This window comes from Sapajus apella, unplaced genomic scaffold (assembly GCF_009761245.1).
Source record: "Sapajus apella isolate SASKATOON/1434 unplaced genomic scaffold, GSC_monkey_1.0 scaffold26, whole genome shotgun sequence".
Classification (NCBI taxonomy): Eukaryota; Metazoa; Chordata; class Mammalia; order Primates; family Cebidae; genus Sapajus; species Sapajus apella.
The window spans coordinates 16031243-16051941 of record NW_022436966.1 but is presented as its reverse complement, the minus strand read 5'-3'; the positions used below and the strand labels follow the sequence as shown (position 1 = coordinate 16051941).

Genomic DNA, 20699 nt, shown 5'->3' with positions numbered 1-20699 from the left:
AATACATTTGCATATCACCATAGGCACTGTGAAAATGGTTAGAACTGGTTGATTCACAAATTATTCCCTTCTTGCTAATGTATCTATCATGCTCAGCCTCCCTCCTAGTTTCCTAAATTTAGTCAGCCATCCTGGCCAGCCTACACATAAGAACCATGATTGACAGCTGTCTTCTCACAAACTTCTATTCCTGTTTACCTCCCCCTTTTAAAAACATGCTTCCTCAGTCTAAATTCCATTCAGTCTAGGGATTCCTTTCTTCCTCATTGAAAAACTCTCCCTCTGTCTCTTCCTTAATTGATACTGCATCTCACATTAACAGATGTGGTTTTCTCCCCTGAAGACTTGTCCCATTGGGACTCTGGTGGTAGGAATCCTATTCACTTCTTTGAAACAATACTGGATTTTGCAGTTACCCATCTGCATTTCTGGTTTTGATATCAATTCATTTACATAATGCTTTCTACTTTGTTTTAATTACTCCTAAACTTTAATGAATAAATCTCTCTGTAAAAACAATTTGTATGGAAAAGAAAACAAAAATTTCTACCTGTTTTTTATTCCAAGTTTAATAGCAGCAATAATAAAGCTAATTTGTTTGTAGATTGCATAAACAGACATACGTTGTAAAGAAAAGAGATTTTAAAGGACAGACATCAAAACCTCAAGACTGTAGACAGGAGGAGAGTGAGAGTAGTAGACCTATCTAGCATATTTGTCAACAGGGAATATGGTATTTTAAATATTTGAATTCTTTTAATTTTTAATTTTTGTGAGTACAGAGTAAGTGTATATATACTTATAGAGTACTTGAGATGTGTTAATACCACCATGCAATGTGAAATAATAGCATCATGGAGACCCTTCAAGCATCTATCCTTTGTGTTACAAACAATTTAATTACTCTCTTTTAGTTATTTTTAAATGCACAGTTATTATTGACTATAGTCATCCTGTTGTGCTATCAAACTATAAGTCTTATTCATCCTATCTATGTTTTTGTACTCATTAACAATCCCCACCTTTCTGCCAGTCCCCTACTACCCTTCCCAGCCTTTAGTAACCATCCTTCTATTCCCTACGTCCATGAGTTCAATAGTTTTGATTTTTGTATTTCACAAATAAGTGAGAACATGCAATGTTTGTCTTTCTATGCCTGGCTTATTTCACTTAACATAATGATCTCCAGTTCCATCCATGCTGTTGTAAATGACAGAATCTCATTTCCTTTTTTATGGCTGAATACTACATTTCTTTGTGTATATATACCACATTTTCTTTATCCACTCACTTGTTGATAGACACTTAGGTTGCTTCCAAATCTTATCTACTGTGGACAGTGCTGCAACAAATATGAAAATATGGTATTCAAATGTTATGTATTTTCTGTTTAGTTATATTTGTATCTATAAAGTTCAGATCCAAATATTCCTGTCTATAAGAAAGAGAACTGTGAGCAGTCAGGTCAAAAGAAGAAGAGAGTATCAAGGAGAGGAGGGCTTTTGCAGATGGCTGAGCATATGGGTCCAACAAGGTGTTCTAGTATGAAGGGTTAGCAACATGCAGCAAGAGCAGCATTTATAAAACAGATGCAGTTTCTCCTCTTCTGAGAGATAAAACCTCTGGATGACAATTCTTGTAACATTGCCAACAAGTCACATGGAGGAAAACAGTAAACCAAGAGGTGACGTTGCTTGAACAAGCTTTGATGGATTTACGTGAAAACTGAGGAGGTGCCAAGAAAAAAGTTAGAAGTAAGAAGGAAAATAAGTAAATAATGGAAGACCTCCTAAATTGTGTGCTAATGACTGGAGACTTGTGGCTGTCTATTATTTACTTCAAATCCCAGGTCATGGTGTAAATCAAGCTGTTTAAAAGAAGACTTGAGGAACTGGTAATGTACAGTCATAAAAATTGAAGACATGCGTAGCCATTATCAAAGTTAAAGGACTGTCATAAAGATGGGAGATGCGATCAATCAGTACTCATCTTTCAATACTAAGGACTCTCCTGCTCTGAGTTATGTAATTTGGAGGCCCTGGATATCTCAAACACACATAAAATAAATGTATCAAAGAATATTCAGACACACTGGTACAGCTTAACTCATAAACCACACATCTGTTCTTCTGACTGAAGCTTTCAGGTCTCTAGGAAGTTCTTTACCACATCTCTTGCCCTATATCTTCAAAACAAAGAACAACTGTTTCTGGAAGTTCTGAAGGTTTGGATTGCGCTACTAACTTTTTTTAGGGCACTGTTTTGAACTATAAGGAGATTTTTATCTTTGGAAACACTTGGGTAAGGGAATTAAAAAAATTAAGTTGTGAATTCTTCCTTTCCAATATCAAAGAGACAATATAGTCGTGAGAAATGAAGCATGTTTTGCCAGTCATACCATGCATTATTTTCTCCATGCTGCTTTTATTGTTCAAATTTTGGATCTAAGAGATAATCATCAAAATAAAATAATTAGATTTATTTTATACATTATATAAGATGCAGTTAAAAAAAAGGTGAAGCAAAAGGTGATCTTCAAATTAAGAGTGAATTGTGGTCTTAGAAAAAAAAACTAAAATTGAATTTATATTATCTACATTATTGGGTATAAACTAATTTACTTTTAATAATATATTTGAGTGCTTAGCAAAAAAATGCTAACATCTCAATTATTTCACTATTAAAATGATTAAAATATTTTTTAAAATTTTAGATAAATTTTTTCCTAAATAGATACAACACGTGGAAAAAAGGAACATAATTAATCCAATAAAAATAAGATAATTGGGACAAGAAAGTCTACAAAATTTCTATGACTATGATGGGTAAGATTCATGAACATATAAACTCAACACTTATTTCTATCAGAAATAACATAGTCTAGCAATTATATATCATATCAAAGTATATAAAGAAAAATTAAATTTGGCAACATATGCTATTTCCATTTTCTTTATACTGTGCTAGCATTGAAATATTTGAAAGAAGAATGGAACAAATAATCTATTAAACCAGATATTGCTTTAAGAGATAGTGAAAACTACAATCTGAGACAGCAATTTATAAAATGAAATTACAGTATTTTGCACTATCTTCTATGATGATAATACTTTACTACTTGTCATCTCATCACAAAATTTGAACAATATTAGTTAACTTCTGTGGTTTACATTTTAATCTAACAACCAATTTAAGAATTTTATAAACAATTTCAATGGCTAATGTCTCAGTGGGCTAAAATTTTCTATATTGAAACTGCAAAAATAAAATAACTAGAACTATAATAGCTCAGAAAGAACTGTTGAAAGTGGAGAGTGGTGAGAGGGATTATCTACAAAGAGGCATGAGGGAATTACTGGATGATGAAAATATCTAACAATTTTATTGCTTTGTTGACTGCATGACTGTAAACATTTGTCAAATTCATCAACTGTACACTTAAGAAGGGTGAACATCATTATATGGAAATTATACCTCAATAAAGTTGACTTTTAAAAACAATGAATCGTTTGTTCTTTAAGTGTTAGCAATATACTATTATTCCAACAAATTATTTTAAAATAATTTGTTTATAAAAGTTGTCTAATTTGGCATTACTCTCAAGAGAAGAAAATATGATAAATTCTGATTAAAACAACATAGTTGTTAATATTGATAGAAAACATTAAAATTGCATAGAATAAACATAATTTGTGACTTATGTCAATCTTAATGTATTAGTCATCCAAATGCCACTGGCTCAGAAAATAATCGAACATGCATAATAAAACTATATTTATTTATAATTTATATTTTACCACTTTCCTTCTCTGGAAATTGTAGCTTGATACACACATTTCAATATTTCCATTATGTAGAGTATTTTTAGCAACTTTATTGAGTTATAATTGACAGAGAAAAGGCTGTAGATAGATATTTAATGTATACAACTTGATGTGTTTAAAGATAAGTATACACCCAGGAAACCATCACTACAATTTATGCTATAAACATATATATCACTTCTAAAACTTTTTTCCTGCCATTTTTAGTAATTATTATAATGTTTTTCTTTTTGTGGTTGGAGTACTTAACCTAAGATCAACCATTTTTAGAAAATGTTTAAGTGTATGGTACAGTTTTGTTAACCATATGCTCTATATTGTATAGTAGATCTCCAAAGCTTATTTATCTTGCATGACTGAAACTTTGTACCCTAGAAAACCCCTCCCTATTGTCCCTTCCCCAATTCCATGGCAACCACCATTCTACTTCCTGCTTCTACATGTTTGACTACTTTTGATTCCACATACAAGCAAGATGATTCAGTATTTTTCCAGAACAGAAAAATAGAAGATTTTTTGTATTAGTTACATTTGCTTGATTATAACTTTTAGACAAAGGGAATGTGATACTCCTCCATCTGTTCTCTTGCCACAGTTCCCACAAATGTTAGAGGTGTGTCTGAGACTCTCTGAAATTATGAACCTCTGCATTTATCTATTTTAACTTATAGGGAAGTTACAGCATGAAAAAGAATAAGCTTCCATTAGTGCTGCCCCAAACTAGAGTGAACAGACTTTTTAAAACACTGTTTATGCCGTAGAACTAGAGGATTCAAATCTGAGTTCAACAGTTGTCAGAGAAGTATAACCTGGAGGAGATTCCCTGATTTAGAACAAGGTTGGTAAGTGATGCATTAAGGGTAATATAATTTTTAAATGCCAAACTGTCTTCTAATTACATTAATATTTACTATTTATTGAATACTAGATTCTGTGTCAAGCATATCTTAGATAACTCATTTAAGCTTTACAAATTTTGAGATGGATACCATGTTCTTCATTTTGCAAACAAAGAAGTCCAACCTGAGAGAAATTAAATAATTTTATCAGGATTAGCCTCCTAGGATATGGCAGAGTCTGGATTTCAATCCTGGTCTATCAGTCATCAACAGCTATGATATTATTCCTTACATAGCTGCCTTTATTTCCTATTTTTAAAAGAATGTTTTCCCCGGAAGAAGTTCTAACAGCTGCTGTCATTGTCCTACCATATACCCTCAGCACTCACTCTTTCTATGCACACCAGCCCACTTTCCAGCACACCTTCCCACATCTAGCCCGTGTGTTCAAATAACAGGGTTTTATAATAAAAAAATTGTAAAGGGTTCTAAAAAGTTTATGAAAATATTACCTTACAAAGAAATTAAAACTAAATAGGTAGACAGAATTTTATTTAGAACTAGTTTTAGCATTAAAGATGCACTAATGCAAACACAAATTTGATTTTCTCTTTCGAAAAATAATTATATGTAATATTGAGACAATGAAAAATTTTTGTTTGCCTTTTGAGTAACATACAATAAAAGAAAGGGTGCGGAGAGAGAACACAGATTCAGTTGAGCTCATGCTGTCCATATTGGGCCTTTATAAGAAAACTGATTTCCTCCTCTCTTAGTGAGTATGGGTTTTTGCCATTTAAAAACTATTGTATAATCATTCTGGCTAAATGAATGTCTTATAGTGACTTGAAATTCTATTTTGTGATATCCAGTGTTTCAAACCTTTGATATTTGGCAAGTCTTCCAAGATCAAATTCTAAGTTAAAAAAAAAGTAAAATTTAGACCTTCTAAAGTGCAAAAAAGACACATTCAGCTTATTTAATAGATTAAAATCATATAGGAAGCACGGTCTCATATAAAATGGTATTTAACTTTTTCTGGATTACATTCATATAAACATTAGTATCTGTTACAAAATTGTATAAGATTCCTGTAATTCTGATATGTCTCAATACATGTTATTAGTAGTGTTTATAATTGTTGTGTAAAATTGCTGTATGCCATAGAAATCACCAAAATTCCTAGTGAATTTTGGCTTTCACTATAGCTGTTCTGAGAATTTCGTCACCCACAGATCATTGTTGTCCTGTTTTGAGCCTCTCCAAAAGATGGTTTATAATCAGCTCTGGGACTTTGACAAAGCTCTTGAATTCAGGTTTTTGATATCTTTGAAGATCGTGACATTAGAATAGAGGAAAAACTTTCAGAACTCTCATGGAAAGCTGAAATGTTCATGAATGTTAAGCAGAACAGAAGTAAACCTCACGGACTGAAGTAGTAGAAGACTGAAACAATCCTTTTATGACTTTTGTTTAAAATGTTACTGATCCTACGTGAAGAGAAATGCCAGATATAGGTGACAGGGGGACGGAGGCAGCAAACCACATTGCCATACATGTACCTATGCAACAATCCTGCATGTTTTGCACACGTACCCCAGAACCTAAAGTGCAATAAAATATATATTAAATATATATATGAAAAAAAATGTTACTGATCCTTTGTTTTGTTTTTCAAAGTCAAGAAAACTTTTATTTAAGCTACTTACAGCTTTTAACAATTGAGTATACTCCTATAAACAAAATTTGAAGCATATTTCTCTCTATCAGATTTCTCCCAATTTGAAAACTAGTTGTGAGCATTCTTAACTTATGGCAATATATTTACTTGCACAATTGCAGTAAGAATCTGTTTTCTTTTTCAACAGGACACAATTGAAGAAATGGTTATTTTTACCAAGGGTTTGACTGGAATGGCATGCTTTCAAACATAAGCAGCCTGCGTTTAGGAACCAGACTTGACTTATGGAGCCAAGAATCTCAAAATCTTGCCAGTTATAGACTCACAACACAGTGAAATAAAAGCAGAAACCAATATCAAGAAGTTCTCTCAAAAATATACAATAACATGGAAATTAAACAACTTGCTCCTGAATGACTTTTGGGTAAACAACAAAATTAAGGCAGAAATTAAAAAAATATTTGAAATAAATGTAAATAGAGACACAACATAACAAAATCTCTAGGATGCAACAAAAGAGCTTAAGAGTAAAGTTTATAGTGCTGAATACTTACCTCTAAAAGTTAAAAAGATGTCAAATTAACAATCTAACATCACACCTAGAGGATTTAGGAAAACAAGAAAAAAACTAACCAGAAAGATAGCAGAAGAAAAGAAATAATTAAAATCAGATCAAAAGTGAACACAATTGGACCTAAAAATACAAAGAATCATCGAAACCAAATTGAAACACTGAACAGACTAATATTAACTTCCAAACTTGAATCAGTATTAAAAAGCCTACCAGCTAAAAAGAGCCCCAGACAAGTTGGATTTACAACCAAATTCTACCACATGAACAAAAAGAGCTGTTATCAATTCTAATGAAACTATGCCAAAATACTGAGGAGGAGGGGCTTCTTTTTAATCCATAAAGCCAGCATTACCTTGATACCAAAATCTGGTAAAACAAACAAACAAACAAAAAACAAGGAATACAAATGAAACAAGGAAAAAAGAAAACTACAGATGCAAAAGTCCTCAACACAATACTACCAAACCAAAGTCAATAGCACATCAAAAATTTAATTTACTATAATCAAGTAGGCTTGATTCCTGTGATGCAGGGTTTGCTCAGTATACACCAATCAATAAATGTGATTCCCCACATATAAAGAATTAAAACGAAAACCATAGGATCATCTCAATAGATGCAGAAAAAACTTTCAATAAAATCCAACATCCCTTCATGATAAAAGTCTTCAAAGGAACATACCTCAAAACAGTAAAGGCAGTCTATGAAAAACCCATAGCCAAAATCATGCTGAACAGACAAAAACTGGGAGGATTCCCCTTTAGAACTGAAATAGGACAAGGACACATCAACCCTCACCACTCCTATTCAGCACTCCAGGAAGTGTTAGCCAGAGCAAACATGTAAGAGAAGGAAATAAAATGCATCTGAATAAGAAAAGACAAATTCAAATGATCTCTCTTCACTGGCAATATGATTCTCTACCTAGAAAACCCTGAAGACTCTGGCAAAAGTTTCCTGGGCCCCATAGATGACTTTAGTAAAGTTTCAGTAAACAACATCGATATATAAAAATCGGTAGCATTTTTATATATGAACAACATCCATTTAGAAATTTAGAACACAATCTTACTTAGAATAGCCATAAAAAATAAAATAAAATAAAATAATAAAATGCTTAGGAATATATCCAACCAAGAAGGTGAAAGATCTATATAAAGAGGACTACAAAACACTGCTAAGAGAAATCAGAGATGACAAAAACAAATGAAGAAATACTTCAGGTTGATTGATTGAAAGAATCAGTATTGTTAAAATAGTTACACTACCCAAAGCAATCTACAGATTCAATGCAATTCCTATCAAACTACCAACGTCATTTTTCACAGAACTGGAAAAAAAAATAAACTATTCTAAAATTTTATGCAATCGAAAAAGCAAAAATCCTAAGTTAAAAGAACATAGTTGGAGGCATAACATTACCTGACTTCAAACTATAAGACTACAATAACCAAAACAGCATGGTGCTAATATAAAAACAGATACATAGACCGATGAAATAGAATTAAGACCTAGAAATAACACCACAAACCTACAGCCATCTTTGACAAATTTGACAAAACTTAGCAATGGGAAAAGGGCTCCCTAATGAAAAAATGGTGCTGAATGCAAGATTCTTTGAACTGGCTGCACCATAGGCCATCCCTAAGTCTTGCCACGGTGACCGCCATGAGTCACACACACACCTCTGGATGGCCTCCCAGAGCCAGAAAATCTGAAGTAAGAATAGCTAGCTCCAGAAGTGCCAATTAACCAGCCTTGCAACACTCCACCATTGTTCTGGCTTAACTGATAAGCCAATCTTGTGACACTGGACCTTGGACCTTGTGACATCCCCTGGTGGCACCCCCCCAAGCTTGCAAAAACTTCCCTGAACTATAACTTCTGTAACTTTCCACTGCCTACCCCAAACCTATAAAACCAACTCCTATCCCACTGCCCTCTGCTGACTCTCTTTTCAGACTCAGCCCACACCCAGGTAAATAAACAGTCATGTTGCTCACATGAAGCCTGTTTAGGGGGTCTCTTCATTCAGAATGCACCTAATATTTGGTGCTAAAACCTGGGACAGGAGTACGCCTTTGAGGAGAATGGCCCCCTTTCCCTGCTTTCCCTCTGTGAAGGGACCCACCAGTGACCTCAGCGCATCAGACCATCCCAAATAACCCTCTCACCACCTTCAGATCAGGTAAGCAGTCTCTCCTCTCTCATCTCTCATTTCTGTCTTTTTTTTTTGTTTTTGTTTTTGTTTTTTTGTTTTTGTTTTTAAAGAGAAATGGAGGCAAGTCTCCCTCTCTCTCTTTTCCTTTAAATCTCAAGGAGACAAGTCTCTCAGTCTAAGTAGAGGCAGAGGAGACACTCTTCATCCATGTGCTCAAAAACTCCAACATTGGTCACGGACTCAACTAGGGAAGACGGTCTTCCCTTGGTGTCCATCATGGGAATGCCTGCCTTGATCAGGCACCCACGAGACAGTCCAGGATTCCGTCAGGGATACCTACTGAAAACTCTGGTAGCTGCTTGCTCCTTTCTCCTAATCTCTACTCTACTTCTCTCCTTAAAACTTATCTCCTTCCCCAGGGGCAATATTCTGCCCTCTGTTCCTCTGTCTTTGCCTCTAGACTGCATCCTAAAAAACCTAAAACCTCTTCAACTGCCACCTGATCTGAAACCTAAATGTCTCATTTTTTTTCCATAACATAGCCTGGTCTCAAAGCAAATTAGACAGTGGTTCCAAATGGCCAGAAAATGGCCCTTTCAATTTTTCTATTCTGTGAGACCTAAACAATTTTTGTCAATGAATAAGCAAATGGTCTGAGGTGCCCAACATTCGGGCTTTTTTTTACACACTAATCCCTCCCTAATCTCTGCTCCCAATGCAACCCATCCCTAATTTTCCTTTTTTCCCTTCTGTCCACCTCTCCACCTCCACCAGTAACTAAGAATCCTCCTTGTCCATCGACACTTCTGACCTTTCTCTTCTCCACATGTCCACACCAGACCCCAATCCAGGCCCTAACCACTCCCCTGCCAAGCCTCCCTCCTCTTCCTCTGCCTGCAGCCACCTCCTTATGCCCCTCCTGTCACCTCCCCACCTCACACCGGGTCCAGCTTATAGTTTAGTCCCTGGACTAACTCCTCCACCGCACCCAACAATTCCCCCTTTTAGAGGTGGCTGAAGCCAAAGGCATAGTTAGGGTGCACGTTCCTTTCTCTTTATCTGACCTTTCCCAAATCAGCCAATGGTGAGGCTCCTTTTCATCAGATCCTACTAAATATATACAAGAGTTCTGATACTTAACCCAGTCCTAAAATCTCACCTGGAGTGACTTAAATGTAATTCTTACTTCTACTCTCACCCCTGAAAAACACTTAATATGCATTTTATCATCCAATCAGACCCTGACATGAAAAAACCTACAGAAATTAGAATCTGGCTTTCAAACCCCACAACAGGAATTAATCACTTTCGCCTTCAAGGTGCTCAACAGCAGGGAAGAAGCTGCCCTGCAGCAGCGCATCTCAGAACTACAGATGCTTGCCTCTGCCGTAAGACAAACCCCAGCCACACCACTGGCTCACGAAGACTTCAAAGTGCCCAGACTGCAGCATCCAGCTGCCCTTCCCAGACCTTGCTTCAAGTGTCAGAAAGCTGGCCACGGGGCCAAGCAATGCCTGTAGCCCAGGATTCCTTCTAGCCCTTGCCCTGTCTGTGTGGGGTCCCCATGGAAAGTCAGACTGTCCAACTCATGTCACTGCTCCCAGAGCTCCTGGAGCTCTAACCCAAAGCTCCCAGACTGAATCCTTCCCAGATCTCCTTGGCTTGGTGGCTGAAGACTGATGCTGCCTGAACATCTCAAAGGCCCCCTGGACCATCACAGACACGGAGCTTCGGGTAACTCTTACAGTGGAGGGTAAGTCCACTCTCTTCTTAGTCCACACGGAGGCCGCTTACTCCACACTGCTTTCTTTTCAAGGACCTGTCTCCTTGGCCTCCATAACTGTTGTGGGAATTGATGGCCAAGCTTCCAGGCCTCTCAAAACTCCACAAGCCTGGTGTCAATTAGGCCAGCACTCCTTTCCACACTCTTTCCTAATCATCCCCACTTGTCCAGTTCTCCTGTTAGGCCAATATATCCTAACAAAATTGTCTGCCTCCTTAACTATTCCTGGGCTACGGCCACACCTCATTGCCACCCTCCTTCCCGAACCCGCACCTCCCTCAATAGCTCCTTTTATGTCCCCCTACCTTAACCCTAGGGTGTGGGATGCTACCTCCTCATCCCTTGCTTACACACCCCTCATCATACCCTTAAAACCTAACCACCCTTATTCTGCCCAGCCAGCGCCAGTATCCCATCACAGCACAAGCCTTAAAAGGCCTAAAACCTGTTATTACTTACTACAACATGGCCCTTTAGTTCCCACTAACTCTCCCTACAAGATCCCCATCCTACCCGCCCCAAAATCAGACAAGTCCTACAGGTTAGTCCAAAACCTTTGCCTTATTAATCAGGTAGTGCTCCCCATCCATCCTATCGTGCCAAACCCCTCAACAAACTTCTCTGAAACTCACCTGAATTCCTGAGGAAACTTAAATGCCCTGCTCCTGTCTATCTTGCTGCTTCACCTTCTTCCTCCATTCTGTGTACCAAGACATTTCCTGGTTCCAAACCCAGCTGCCACTCTTTACTCTCTTCTAGAGTAAATAAATGACCTTCTTCTTCCAAGGTATCCTGAGTGACTTCTCCCCTATTCCCTCCTCATTCTTTTTCTCCCAATTCCTCCTGCTCCCTTGTGCCCCACATAATTGTACCTCTCTTTCCTGTTATTTCCAAATTCCTCTATAATACCTTAATTTAACCCAGTCTTTGCTAAACCAATCCAACCCAACCCTTAGTATCTGGGTACAAAACCCCAGCCCCTCTGCCAAAAATACTTTCTCACCTTTTCCATTTGCACTTCCAGTTCTGCCTGAGCCAAGGACTTTTTTCCTCTGCGGCTCTTCCACCTATCTCTGCATTCCTACCAGCTGGACAGGCACTTGTACCTTAATTTTTCTTACTCCCCAAATCCAGTTTGCCAAAGGAAATAAACCCCTTGTAACTCTCACACAACAAAAAAGAGTCATTCCATTAATCCCCTTGCTTGTCAATCAGAACAGGTATAGCAGGCCTTGCTACTTCCACCACCACATTCTGAAGTGTCTTTCCTGGTTTCTCCTCCAGCATTACAGACATAACTCAAACACTCTGTTCTCCAAGCCCAGGTTAATTCCCTGGCTGCAGCTGTCCTCCAAAATTGCCAAGGCCTTGATTTATTGACTGCTTAGAAAGGAGAACTCTGCCTATTTCTGAATGAAGAATGCTCCTTTTAGCAAAACCAATCTGACTTTGTATATGATGCCATCCAAAATCTTAAAGACGGGGCTCAAAAGCTTGCTAATCAGGCAAATAATTATTCTGGACATAGCTGGCCACTCTCTAACTGGGTATCACCACTCCTTCCATTAGCAGCCCCCTTATACTCAGTTTTCTCCTTCTTTTTTTCAGACCTTGCCTTTTCCGACTAATCTTTCTATTCCTACAAAATCGTATCCAAGCTATAACCAATCAGTCAATACAGCAAATGCTCCTTTTAACAACCCCACAATATCAACTTTTGCTTCAAAATTTCTCAGCAGTCTAAATTCTATCTCATTTTTAGGCTTCCACGCTGCCCTTAATCCTGCTTGAACAAGCCCTGAGAAACGTTGCCAATCATCCCTCTGTACTGCCCCCAAAATTTTACTCCCCTCACTTTTTTATTCCTTTTACTCTTATATTATTAATATAAAAAGACAGGAATGTGAGGTTCTTTGAACTGGCTGCACCATGGGCCATCCTAAGCCGAGCTATGGAGACCCTCATGATCCACAAGCACATCTCTGGATGGCCTCCCAGAGCCAGAAAGTCTGAAGTAAGAAGAATAGCTAGCTCCTGCAGAGCCAGTTAACCGACCTTGCAACATTCCCCCATTGTTCTGGCTTAACTGATAAGCCAACCTTGTGACAATGGACCTTGGACCTTGTGACACCCCCTGGTGACACCCCCCAGATTGGAAAAACTGCCCTGCACTCTAACTTCTGTAACTTTCCACTGCCTACCCCAAATCTGTAAAACCAACTCATATCCCACTGCCCGCTTCTGACTCTCTTTTCAGACTCAGCCTGCCCACACAGGGGTGAATAAACAGCCATCTTGCTCACACAAAGTCTGTTTAGGGGGTCTCTTTATTCAGAGTGTACTTAACACTGACAAGCTGGCTAGCCATATGCAGAAGAATACAACTGAACTCCTACCCTTCACCATATATAAAAATAAACTCAAGAGGGAGTAAAGATTTAAATGTAAAGCAATGAACTATAAGAATTGTAGAAGAAGACCTAGGAAACACAATTCTGGACATTATCCTTTGGAAAGAATTTGTGAACAAGTCTAGTCACAGATTCAGGAGTTCAAAGAGGCCTTCAACATGATTGATCAGAACAGAGATGCTTTCATCGACAAGGAAGATTTGCATGATATGCTTGCTTCATTTGGGAAGAATCTTAACTGATGAGTATTTGGATGCCTTGATGAATGTGGCTTCAGGCCCCATCAATCTCACCATGTTCCTCACCATGTTTGGTGAGAAGTTAAATGGCACAGATCGTGACGATGTCATCAGAAATACTTTTGCTTGCTTTGATAAAGAAGCAACTGGCACCATTCAGGAAGATTACCTGAGAGAGCTGCTGACACCATTGGGGAAACGTTTATGGATGAGGAAGTGGATGAGCTGTACAGAGAAGCACCTATTGACAAAAAGGGGAATTCAACTACATCAAGTTCACACACATCTGGAAACATGGAGCAAATGACAAAGATGACTGATAGAACTTCAAATTCCAACCAAAGGTTCCTTGTTGCCACTTTGGGTATTTCTGAGTTTTTCTTTTGCATGCCCTTAGCTTTACAGCTTTTGCATTTCCTGTTGTATTTATTCTCATCCATTTTGGGCACATGTATCTTTATACTCAGATTGGAAATGAGACTTCCTATTAATATAATTTTCAGAATAGAAAAATACAGTAAATTAATCTACCAGCCCCTGCCCCCAACAACTATGGTCTATATAGAGTCAATATACTTTTTCAGAGAAAGTTATTCTCTCATTTTTTTCTGAGCCATAATTAAATTTTATGATGAAATTTAAAAAAAGAAAAAAATTAAGGAATCAGGAAAAATACCTAGTGTATGTTAAGCATAATACCTAGGTGATAGATTGCTAGGTGCAGCAAACGACCATGGCACATATTTGCAAACATGCACATCCTGCACATGTAACCCGGAGCTTAAAACAGAATTAAAAAAAGAAGTGAGTCCTAATTAAACCAAAGAGCTTCTGCATAGCAAAAGAAACTATCAACAGAGTAAACACACAACGTACAAGATAGGAGAAAATATTCTCAAACTTTGTATTCAACAGAGGTCTAGTATTCAGAATCTATAAGAAGTTTGAACAATTCAAAAATTGAAAAACAAATAATCTCATTTAAAAGTGGGCAAAAGAAATGAACATTTCTCAAAATAAGAAATACGAAGGGCCAAGAAACATATGCAAAAATGTTCTATATAAATAACCATCAGAAAAATGCAAATAAAATTACAATGAGATAATATCTCACATCAGTCAAATGGCTACTACTAAAAAGTAAAAAAACAACAGATGCTTTTTTTCAAATGTCACTTTTCAACTCTGTTCTTGGGGATTTTGAGGGCATGTTGAAAAGTGAAAAGTGAAACCAGAACAATGTTACCTTGGTATAGATTCTGAGTAGTACAGCATGCCAATATTGTGAGGATAAAGAGGTAATAATTTAGATATATGTAGAAGTTTAATGTTAATTTTTTTCATAAATATTCTATTTCATGAATATTCATGTTGAAATAACTTGGAAAGTACATACAGAGCATAAAATTAGAGTGTTATTATTCTACCTCACATAATGAAATGATACATAATTAGTAGGGATTATAAATGCATATACTTTACTTTTTTGCTGTTGGTGTAAATAATTCAATCACCTTTCCTCATAGTGAGTACTTTGTATAATTCCTGGGTTTTGGCTCGAGAGCAGGTAAACATCTCACTTTAGGAGAAAACTATGCTTCTCTGCAAAAATACACACACACACACACACACACACACACATATTATATATATATATATATATATATATATATATGCAATTGCACTTTAGGTTCTGGAGTACATGTGCAGAACATCATGCAGGATTGTTGCACAGGTACATACAAGGCAATGTGCTTTGCTGACTCCATTACGCCATCACCTATATCTGGCATTTCTCCCCTTGATATCTGTCCCCAACCTCCCTAAAAGACTTAAGCGTAAGACATAACACCATAAAAGCCCTAGAAGAAAACCTAGGCAAAACCATTCGGGACATTGGCATAGGCAAGGACTTCACAACTGAAACACCAAAAGCATTGGCAACAAAAGCCAAAATAGACAGATGTGACCTAATTAAACTCCAGAGCTTCTGTACAACAAAAGAAACAATCATGAGAGTGAACCGGCAACTAACAGAATGGGAAACAATTTTTGCAATCTACCCATCTGACAAAGGGCTAAAATCCAGAATCTACAAAGAACTAAAATAAATTTACAGGAAAAAAACAAACCCATTCAAAAGTGGGCAAAAGACATGAACACTTTTCAAAAGAAGACATTTATGAGGCCAACAAACATATGAAAAAATGCTCATCATCACTGGTCATTAGAGAAATGCAATTCAAAACCACATTGAGATACCATTTCACACCAGTTAGAATGGCGATCATTAAAAAATCTGGAGACAACAGATGCTGGAGAGGATGTGGAGAAATAGGAACATTTTTACACTGTTGGTGGGAGTGTAAATTAGTTCAACCATTGTGGAAGACAGTGTGGCGGTTCCTTAAGGAACTAGAAATAGAAATTCCATTTGACCCAGCAATCCCATTACTGGCATATATCCAAAGGATTATAAATGGTTCTATTATAAAGACACATACACACATATGTTCATTGCGGCACTGTTTCCAATAGCAAAGACCTTGAACCAAAACGAATGCCCATCAATGATAGACTGGACAAGGAAAATGTGGCACATATACACCATGGAATACTATGCAGCCATAAAAAATGATGAGTTCGTGTCCTTTGTAGGGACATGGATGGATCTGGAAACCGTCATTCTCAGCAAACTGACACAAGAACAGAAAATCAAACACCGCATGCTCTCACTCATAGGTGGGTATTGAACAATGAGAACACAGGGACACAGGAAGGGAAGTGGGGGTAGGGAGGAAAAAATATATTTCTTTATCTAATACTCCTTTCTATCAGCTTTTCCATTTTGAGTTTATAAGTTATCTGAGATATCTCTAAGGATATTATTATTGTTCTTTTCAATTTGCTACTAGTAGTTGTCACTGTATGAATATTACTATGATTGAATTAAGGTGATTGCTTAAAGAACACCCTGACTTGAATTCAAAAAAGTAACTTACATGTTTATACACACAAGAAATCAGAGTACAACAAAAGCGTCACAAAAGATTGAAGAAAGTTCTTTTTCTACCAAGTTTTTGTTAAAAAATTGATCTTAATTAATTGGTGTTAATCTCTTTCGTCTTTTCTTTCTTTGTAATATTGACTATTTAACCTTAAAGTCTGTTTGTCTCCTTTAAATACACACACACACACACACACACAGACACACACAGACACACACAAACATTTCTGTTCCTTCTGCCAGAGTGAGAGAGGAAATAACAAATTCATCAAGATAATGGGAGAAAGTCTAAAATCTCTAAAAGGCAGTCTTTTTCTAAGTGTTAAAAATATCAAAAGGCTGAAAGGTTTATATCCACAGAAATTTATTTTGATTCTATATATGAAAACAAATGAACATTGTATCTTGAAGTTTGTTGAATCTTTTCTTTGAATTTTGTGAAATATCTGCCTGAGTAGTAGCAGAGAGGTGAAGATTAATAAGTTGAGATAGCATCTGAAAAAGAATGGCCAGAATAATCAATAAGAAAATAAAATACAGGTACTCAGGAAGGGTACTGACTAGACTGAGTTGATTTTTTTTTTATCTGTTGAGTAGAGCAATACAAAATCCCTCTCACAGTTAGTATTACTCCTGTCACTACCACTATTAACTACAGTTAATGTAAACAGTAGAACATAAAATTATAGCACTAAAGATGATTCTGCTTATCATAATTACCATAATTAAATACTGAGGCAATTCTGTATACTTGGTGCATCACATAATTTATCATTTATTCCACATGACAATGCTATTAGGCAGTTTTCTTATCTGCTTTTAAATCTTGAGACACCCAAGGTGACTTGAGATTCCTAGCCTCTCGTCATTTGTAAGATAAAAAGTGTTTATTTGCCTTTTGGTAGTTGAACATGTAATGAATCGATTAAATAAGGAGGAGAAAGTTTATGTTCATCAATGCTTTCCATATAAATTTGAGACCCAAAAAGCAGTTGATAGAAATTAGGAAAGACAAGAATAATTAAACACCTAAAATATATTTAGAAATTTAATATCCACAGTAACCCTTTGAGTTACATACTATTATTATCCTCATTTTAACATGAGAGAAGTGAGGCAATAAATAAACCTGTAAATTGAGCAAGAATAGGGAAACTTAAAAACACAATAGGTTGAACAATTTAAATCTTCCAGACACAGATATTTAACCCAGCAAACTGGCTTCTTGTAATTAGAAGTGAGAGATCATGTACATGTAAAATTCTGGAAAGCATCTTCATCAGATTTTTCTCAGAATTACAAAAATGACTTATGGGAAGACATTTCTAATTTCCCGGCTAAGTCCTTTGACTTCAGCTAGCTCAATGTGGAGGTGCTGTGTGCTACCCTGTGAACACTACTGTGAAATTCTCTGACCTGTATTATGATGGAGAATGGTACACACAAAAAGGTCACACAGGATCAAAGAGATGTTACTTTGCCTAAGATGAGCCTCTTTCCTGCTGGCTATTTTTCATAGGACTCACTTCTCAGGGTGGAGTATTTTCACAAGACTCAGTTCTCAGGGTGGACTCATTTCTCAGGGTAGAGTATTTTCACAGTGATGAGGAAATTCAGAGTATTATTTTGTATCATTTTCTGCTGTTTAGAGAAAGATGCCAGAGCAATATTCTGTTACAAAAATTAAAATGACTGGTCTATTTTGCTGGGCCTACAAGTGTTCATATTCTATAGAGCTATAGTAAAACATCATATGACATTTTTATATCCTCAAAATTTCTCTTTAGTTTCCCAGTTGCAATCTTATTTTTCAATCCTACCAAGAAAAAAAAATAGGTCATTTCACCCTAGAAAATAATGACAGAGAATTTTAAATAAAAGGAAGTAAACATGCCAAAAATTTACAAAAAATGACAAATGTCCACTAAACCTCAAGATGATGTAATTGGTGATTTAGAAGAATGTAAAATCAGCAAATACAAATACAAATCAACAAATAGAAATACTGAATAGGGAACTAGAGATAACAGTGTAGAGAGATAGCAAGCATACACACACACACACACACACACACACACACACACACACACACACACGTAGATAGATAGATAGATTTTTTTTTTGAGACACAGTATTGCTCTGTCCCCCAGGCTGGAGTGCAGTGGCACAATCTCTGCTCACTGTAAACTCCACCTTCTGGGTTCAAGCAATTCTTGCTTCAGCCTACTGAGTAGCTAGGACTACAGGTGTCTGCCACCATGCCTGGCTAATTTTTTCACTTTTAGTAGAGATGGGGTTTCGCCATGATGGCCAGGCTGGTCTCAAACTGACATCAAGTGATCTGCCCACCTCAGCCTCCCAATGTGCTAGGATTGTATGCATGAGCCACTGTGCCTGGCTTAAGTCTATATTCTTCTTTAACTCTGAAGGAGTAAGAAGTGAGAGAGATCACAAGCTAAAAATAGCAAAAGAAGTGAATGTAGTTTGGGTTTTTTTGTTGTTGTTTGTTTGTTTTTGTTTTGTTTTGTTTGCTTTTAATGTTGGGATAGTTTTCCACATAGAAGGAGTAGAAGCTGCAGTGCAGAGTCACTGCTAAAGACAGCCTGGAGGAGGGAAATGGGTGTCATCCACAGCAGAGGGTCAAGATAAATTTTGACTTATAATAGAATGATATATTCTATTATAAATCATTCTATTATATCAAATATAATCAGAGGATTATAAATCATTTTATTACAAAGACACATGCACATGTATGTTTACTGCCGCACTGTTTACAATAGCAAAGACTTGGAACCAACCCAAATGCTCATCAATGATACACTGGATAAAGAAAAGGTGGCACATATACACCATGGAATACTATGCAGCCTTAAAAAAGGATAAGCTCATTTCCTTTGCAGGGACATGAACAAAGCTGGAAACCATTATTCTCAGCAAACTGACACAAGAACAGAAAACCAAATACCACATGTTCTCACTCACAAGTGAGTGTTGAACAATGAGAACACATGGACGCAGGGAGGGGAACATCACACACTGGGGTCTGTCAGGTGGTGGGGAACTAGGGGAGGGATAGCATTAGGAGAAATACCTAATGTAGATTACAGGGTGATGGATGCAGCAAACCACCACCATGGCACGTGTGTACATATGTAACAAATCTGCACATTCTGTAAATGTACCCCAGAACTTAAAGTATAATTTTAAAAAAAGATAAAATTTGAATGACAGTAAGGGCATTATTTCCACTGAAACTAAAATGAAGCCGAGAAAAGATGGCTGAATGGAAATATAAGGAATGTTTGTCAGAATGAGAGGGTTTAAGGGACTTAACATCTAATGTGCTCAATAGTCATTGGGAAATAAGAGCCAAGGACATTTTCTGGGAGTGAGAAGGTGGTGAGTGGCAAGGCTGAATGAAGTGGCAAAGGTATAAACTTCTTGAAGAGAAGACTTCTGAAAAAGAGGTATATTCAACTAAGGCTGGAAATAATGAATGTGTAATGACTTCAGGACATACAATTTATCTTTTTATCCAGAACTTAGCAACCTGGCTGTAACAGAGGAAATGAACAGTTGGACTCATAGGAGATTGTTATTTCTCTTTTGGGTTCAATGGGCAAGTGCTTTTAGGTTACCTGGGGTAAATGTCATAAGGACAATGAATGAGAAAGATGAATTCAAGTACCTGTAGCTTTGGTGTCTGTTGAATGCTTGAAGGGCAGAAACTGTGTTTGAAGAGCATTCTGGTTTCTCTGAAATCACACCTTGCACTTTTATACCGAAGAAACCAGAATTACAAAGTAGTTACCTGCAATGGGCACTGCAGTCAGAATGCGTAGTTTCAAGCTCTGCCTCCGAGGCTTACCAGCCGTGGAAAGGATGATCATTTGCTCAATTTTTCAGTTTTCTTACCCTTAAAATAAAAATGAAAGTAATTGTACAAACCTCATGGGAATTCTTTAAATTAATACCTCAAATATTGACTACTTGATCATATTAAGCAATCAATAATTATTGTTACCAGATTCTATAACAATCTTCCTCCAAATAATAAAAGCAGAAGTTAAAAATATACAGAATGAAGACTTTAAATAATTATTTGATTTTTCTATTATTATAAATAGTACATGGAGTACTTCTTTGCTCAATTCCATTAACAGTAACATGAGAATAA

The 20699-nt window shown here is 36.7% G+C and overlaps 1 pseudogene; it reads left to right on the top strand.

Annotated features, from left to right (window-relative positions):
- The first annotated feature begins 9286 nt into the window (after positions 1 to 9286).
- On the top strand, positions 9287 to 13932 carry LOC116560387 (annotated as a pseudogene).
- Positions 13933 to 20699: the final 6767 nt, after the last annotated feature.